This window comes from Stenella coeruleoalba (assembly GCF_951394435.1).
Source record: "Stenella coeruleoalba genome assembly, chromosome: 18".
In the NCBI taxonomy this organism is placed as follows: Eukaryota; Metazoa; Chordata; class Mammalia; order Artiodactyla; family Delphinidae; genus Stenella; species Stenella coeruleoalba.
Window position 1 is genome coordinate 34,261,275 of NC_137164.1, and position 6,879 is coordinate 34,268,153.

The 6,879-nt window shown below is 38.0% G+C and overlaps 1 pseudogene across 1 annotated transcript in view; it reads right to left on the reverse strand.

The window, feature by feature from the left end:
• Nucleotides 1–6,879, reverse strand: part of LOC307176502 (centrosomal protein of 78 kDa-like) — a 95,620-nt pseudogene that overhangs the window by 40,227 nt on the left and 48,514 nt on the right. The window lies entirely within an intron of this gene.

The following is a 6,879-nucleotide window of genomic DNA, read 5'->3' on the forward strand; positions in this document are numbered from 1 at the left end:
ACAGGAAAATCTTCAATCACATGAAAACTAAACATCACAATTCCAAATAACTCATGGGTAAAAAAGACAGCATCAAGGAAAAAATTTTAAATTCAGAGAATAAAAGAATGCAGATATAACAGATCAAAGTTTGTGGAATGAAGTGGAAGCAATGTTGAAAGGGAAGTTTATAGCACTAAATTGGGAAAGAAAATATTTCAAAGCAATAATCTAATTTTCTATATTAAAATAGTAAAAAAGGAAGAGGAAAAAACACTAAACAAGCAGAAAGAAGGAAATAATAAAGATGAAACAGAAATCCATGAAACTGAAAATGGGGGGGGGAATCAATGAAACAAAAGGCTGGTTCTTTGAAATAAACAATCTAATCAATAAAGATCTAGCAAGACTGATAAAGATAAAAAGAGAGATGGCACAAATCACAGATATCAGAAATGCAACCAGGGATACCATGACATATCCTGCAGGTTAATAAGGGACAAGTTATTATGAAAAAGTCTACACTATAAATTCAAAAATGTAGATGAAATGGACCAATGCTTCTACACCCAAAACTACCAAAACTCAGCCAAGATGAAATAGATAATCTCAATTTTCCTGTAACCATTAGAAACATTGATTTTTCATTTAAAAACTCCCAAAAGAAATATTCAGGCTTAGATGTTTCACTTTTACCCAAGACTTAAAGAATTAACACTAATTTTACATGACTTGATAAGAAATAGAAGTAGAGGGAACAGTTCCTAATTAATTTTATGAAGCCAGTATTACCTTGATACCAAAACCAGACAGGGATAGTATAGAAAGAAGAAAACTACATACCAATATGTTTTATGAAATTGGCTGTAAAAATCCTCAGTCAGATATTAGCAAATTAAATCCAGAAATATATAAAAAGAATAATATACCATGACCAAGTGGTATTTATTCCAGTTATGCAAAGTTGGTTAAATATTTGAAAATCAAACAATGTAATCCACAATATCCAATAGATTAAGGGGGAAAAGTCATGTGATCCTATCCATTAATTCAGAGAAAGCATTTGACAAAATCCAATCCCATTCATGATTTTAAAAAAAGAAGGAAAAAAAAACTTCAAGCAAACTAGGAATAGAAAAGGAACATACTGAAACTCATAAAGAGGATCTACAAACAACCTATACCGACATTACATTTAACTGTGAAAGACTGAATGCTTTCTCTGTAAGATCAGAAACAAGGCACTGATATCTGCTCTCACCACTTTTATTAAATATATTACTGGAGGTTCTAGTAAGAAAATAAAGCAAAAATAAATAAATACATAAATTTAAAAGTTAAATTTTTAAAAAGTTTATTTAAAAGATAAAAGGACTATTCCTACTATGTTGAATAGGAAGGAACATATCCTACTGAATGTTGAATAGTAATATATCCTATTATATTGACTAAGGAAAAGTAAAACTGTCTGTATCTGAAGATGAGATGATAATCTAAATGGAGAAAATACCAAGGAATCCACAAAAAGCTTGAGAAATAATATTAGTTTGTAAATGTTTTAGAGTACAAGGTCAACACAATTTTATCAAATTATATATTAATAACAAATGTGTAGAAGCTTAAATAAAAATATGTGATGCCATTTACAACTGACCTAAATAAATACTTAAATATAAGCCCAATAAGACATTTATAGGACCTCTATACTGAAAATTACAAAATGCTGATGAAGAAAAATTTAAAAGTCCCAAACAAATAGGGAGACATACTTTGTTCATGTATTAGAAAACACAACATAATAAAGATGTCAATTCTCCCCAAGAGGCTTAACACAATTACTCTTAAAATGTCCTTAAGGTTTTTGTGGATATAGACAAGCTTATTCTAAGATTTATATGGTAAGAAGAGGCTGAAGAATAGCTAAAACAATTTGTAAAGGAAGATTAAAATGGGAGGAATTAATCTACCCAATTTCAAGATTTTGCAGTAATGATGGAGGGTAGATACATAGATCAATGGAATGGAATAGACAACCCAGAAATAGACTGACATAAATACATTTAACTTGCTTTTGACAGCAGTGCAAAAGCTATCAAGGAAAAATAGACTTTTCAAAAAATGGTACTGAAACAGTTGGACATCCCTCGACAAAAACAAACAAAAAATGAACCTTAACCTAAACCTCCACACCTTACACAAAAATTAAATCAAAGTGGATCATAATCTTAAATGTAAAAGCAGGACATTTTTAGAAAAAAAAATAGGAGAAAATCTTTGACATCTAGAACTAGGTGAATAATTCTTAGACTTGACACCAAAAGTATGATCAATAAATGCAAAAACTGATAAATTGGATCTCATCAAAATGAGTTAAAAATGCTTCATAGAAGATCCTTTTAAGTGGGTGAAAACTCAAATTACACAGTGGGAAAACATATTTGAAAATCCCATATAAGACAAATGACTTGTATCTATAATATACAAAGAACTCTCCAAACAACTTAAAAAAATCCAACTAGAAAATAGGCAGAAGACAGGAACAAACATTTCATGGAAGAGAAGGGGGTAGAAGGTACAGCAGGGGAACTTTGTGAGGTTTTTGTGGTCCCAGTACAAATAATACAGCAATCTTGATTTTAATCCCTAAAGATTTTTAAAAGCAATTCCTAATAAGAGATGTCCAGATATTTAGCAATGGCAGCAGATTAGAGGTATAGCTCCCCAACATGACAACTTCAAAACAGATGGTACTAATTCAATGCATATGTTAATTTTTAAAAGGCCAGTCACAATACTTAAATGGTATATATCTTAATGATATTATTCTAAGGATCCAGCTATACCAGATGGACTAGCAGGATTTCCTGTACATTCAATCTTATTTAAGACAGTAAATCTTATAATAAGACAGTTAAAAAAAGAAAAAGAAAAAAAACAAACCAACTACAGGTGGATATTCTCATAGGAAGATGAGGTGAAAATATGTAGCAGTGGTTCAAAAGCTTAAGCAGTGGCACCTAAATTTGGCTGCACATTAGAATCATCTGAGGCACTTTTTAAAAACCCTCACACTGACGGTTGGTCATCCTAGACTGATAAAATCATTTTAAATCTCCTCAGACGATGCCAATGTCTAGCCAGAACTGAGAACCAGCCGACTAAGCAGAAGGGGATGTTTCTACGAAGATTTCTTAACAATAAGTCCTTTCACCCAATCAGATTCACCTCCCTGCAACTGGGTAAAGAACGCTAGATGTTGTCCATACTTGCTTAGCTTTAATTAGCACTTGTGACTTGCCCAAAACCTAGATCATGTTTCCCCTAAATTTCATGTTATTCCCTACGTTTTTCAAACCCAGGGCTAAGGGGTTTGCCAGGATGAGATTTTAAGTGCTCACAGAGGGGAAGTCCCTGGCAAACCAGGACAGCCGTCACTCTACATCGAAATGTAAAGCATCCTAAATAACCCTGCCACTGCTCCCAGATCCTAGTCTGTGCCAACCAGTGGAGAAAAGGCATTCTCCATTACTACCACGGCAAATGCTGCTGTACTTGCCTTGGCTGGTCCCTATCTTTTCCAGGCGCCACTCCCCTTCACCTGCTGGTGGACGCTTTGGCCAGCTGACAATGCAGATATTTTCAAACTTTAACGTGAATAAAAATCACCTGGAGGGCCTGTTACAACAGAGATCACTGAGCCCCACCAGAGTTGCTGATTCCATAGGGCTGGGACAGGGCCCTAAAACTTGAATATCTGACACATTATCAGGGGACGCTGGTAAAGCTGGTCAGGTTGTTACCGAATGCAGGTTCCTGTGTCTGAAGCACAGTGAGGCCAAACAAACTTAAAGGTTGGAGTCTGGAGCAGAGAAAGGTTTATTGCAGGATCAAGCAAGGAGAGGGATGGCCCGTGTTCCAAAAAACCCTGAAATCTCCAAAGGATTTCAGCAAAGCATTTTTAAAGGCCAGGTGAGGGAGGGACATCCCAGGGAATGTGATCAGCTTGTGCACAATCCTATGATTGGTTGATGTTGAGGCCACAGGGCAGGTAACATTATCCATCCTTAGGTGCCAGAAGGTCTGGGAGCTACATGCTCATGATCATCAAGGAGTTAATTTCCTCCATTGGGGGGTGGTTTTTAGCATCTGAAAACTCAAGAAATATGCCTGAGATACTATTATCTGAGTACTTCAGAGAGGAACTACAGCAGAGGATATGGAGGATGGGTCTGTCCTAGGAAGGCCCCATAAGGTACTGCTTGGTTACAAGGTGACCATACTTTGAGAACCACTGCTCTAGTGGCTTGGAATGTTAAGAAAGTAATGGAAGAATCCCTTCCCAAATCTAGATTCTAGTATCGCCAGCTATTTTGGTGGGGGGAAGGGTAAGTTTTTTCCTTTCTTGGACTTCTTGTTCATTTATATCAAAGCCTATTTGAGGCAGTGCGCTCGGCGGTCCTGCAGATCTGTCTTTTGCTTCAACAGTGTTTGGAATGAACAGACCCAGGGACGCTCCTTGCTCCAGCCCCCGACCACCCTCCAACATTTTTCCTGTCGCAACCTTTGGAATCATCCACTCAGCGATCCTCAGCCTCCAGGACAGGCCAACACCATTTTTTTGAGCTTAGCTCCTTATCACTGATCAACCACGAGTTCCCAGGTTCGTCAGAATTATTCCATCGAGGTGGAGGCGGCCGTCCACCGCCTATTCAACATGAACCTGTGGACACTTACCTCTCTCTGAACTTCTATTTCGACAGCAACAATGGGACTCTGGACAGTGTGGGCCACATTTTTCGCCAACTGGCTGAGGAGAAGTGTGAGGGTGCCCAGCTTCTTTTGAAGATGCAAAACCAGTGCTGCGGCCGTGCCCTCTTCCAGGATGTGCGGAAGCCTTCTCAAGATGAGTGGGATAAAACCCAGGATGCTGTGGAAGCCACCATTCTTAGGGAGAAGAACCTGAACCAGGCACTATCGGACCTGCGCGCCCTGGGCTCTGCCTGCGCAGGCTCCCACCTCTGTGACTTCCTGGAGAGCCGCTTCATGGAGGAGCAGGTGAAACTCATCAAGAAGATGGGCGACCACATAACCAACCTCCGCAGGCTGGTGGGTCCACAGGCTGTGCTGGGCGAGTATCTCTTTGAAAGGCTAACCCTCGAGCACAAACAGGAGTCTCTGAAGTCCAGCGGCCTCTGAGAAGCCCCTCTGGCGTCAGAGCTTCTGCCTGAAGCACCGCTCTGCAGCCACTAGGCAGCTTTGTAACTGCCCTGGAGCCCTCTACCAAGCCTTGGACCAAATGGAAACAATAACGCTTTTTGCAGAAGAAAAACGAAAAGCCTATTTGAAACACCAACAGAATAAAGAGAAAAGATATATATATATATATATATATATATATATATATATATATATATATATATATATTCATCATGTTCTTTTAACATATGAATTGCCCCACTTTATCTGTGTGAAATAAGTTTGTTTCCGTTATTGGGCTTGTTCTCAAGCTTTGCTGCTCGTTTGAATTACCTGAAGAGCTTTTAAGAAAAACATTGGCTTCTGGATCCCAGCCCCAGAAATTTTGATTCAGTAGGTCTAGGGAGGAGCCTGGGCACGGGGAGGTCTCAGAGTTCCCCAGGTGATTCTAATGTGCAGCAACTTTGTGAACCACCTCTTGGCTTCAATCCAGCTAATGATCAGATATTAAATCTCAGACACATGGGCTAGTGCGTGAGCTCTGTTGCTAGGTGTATTCCATTTTCTTCCTCCTGGAAGATTCGTGCCAGGGAAAATGATTGATAGTTGTGTTACTTCTCTGAAATTGATTGAAATTTCCAATTAGCGTGAACAGGGGAGGGTGAATGGGTGAATGCAATAAGGTGTATCATTTACGTATTGCCCTATATGTATGGCTAGAAGCTTTTGCAACTGAGGTCTGCCCTACTTTTCATGCTAATGGTAATGCTTGTCCTCCTAATGCAGCTGTAAACTTTATAAGCCCATAGGTAGACAGCATCACAAAATATTTACCCCTCCCCACTAGCCCACTCTCAAGCTTCACTCTGCTTCCCCAATACACAAATGTACATCAATCCACTTGAGACCAATATCAACATATTGACCTTCAATTCTTCTACTTTGCAGCTTCCCTCTTATCAGGAGATGTCAGCATTTAGTGCAAGGACAAATGCTTACCTCTTGGTGAGTAACGTAGACAATGCCTCCAAGAGACAAATAGCCCTTAGGGAGGGGGAAAAAGTCTTTCAAAAAGGTTGATGCCCAGAGGAGGCATTTTCAGTCATCTCAGCTTAGAGGTCAAATATCCAAAATAAAAAAGGTTAAAAAGAAGAAGAAGAAGAAGAAAGCAAGGAAGAAAAGAAACAATTTTCTTATCTCATAGTAATAAGGCAGTTTTCCTTAAAAAAAAAAAAAGACTTAAGCCTTAAATTCTCTTTCCTAATCAAAATGTGCTTTTCCATCTTTAGACTATTCCTCTTATATCCTGTATTATTCATGATGTTTAATTCTTGAAATAGCACATGGCTGAAAACAGAAGCTAACCTCTTGTCCACTATGAATTAAATCTTCTTTTCCTAGGACCCGTCTACAATGTACAATTTGGGGTTTGCCAACATAATCATTTTCTCTGAAATAAGTTACAGCATTTTGCCTTTTCACTATATATAGTTATGCAATATATTGTTAACACAACATAGTTAATATAGTAAATACAACTATAACACACATGATATGATGCCACTTTGGTGATTTTCTTCATCCATGTAACTCTGAAATTTGACAGTATAGTTTTCATATTCTAATGAGCTGAGTATTACCTTTGCAAGGATAGAAAAATAAAATAAATTCATAATATTCTTGTGTGGTTTGCCCCTGGGGTGG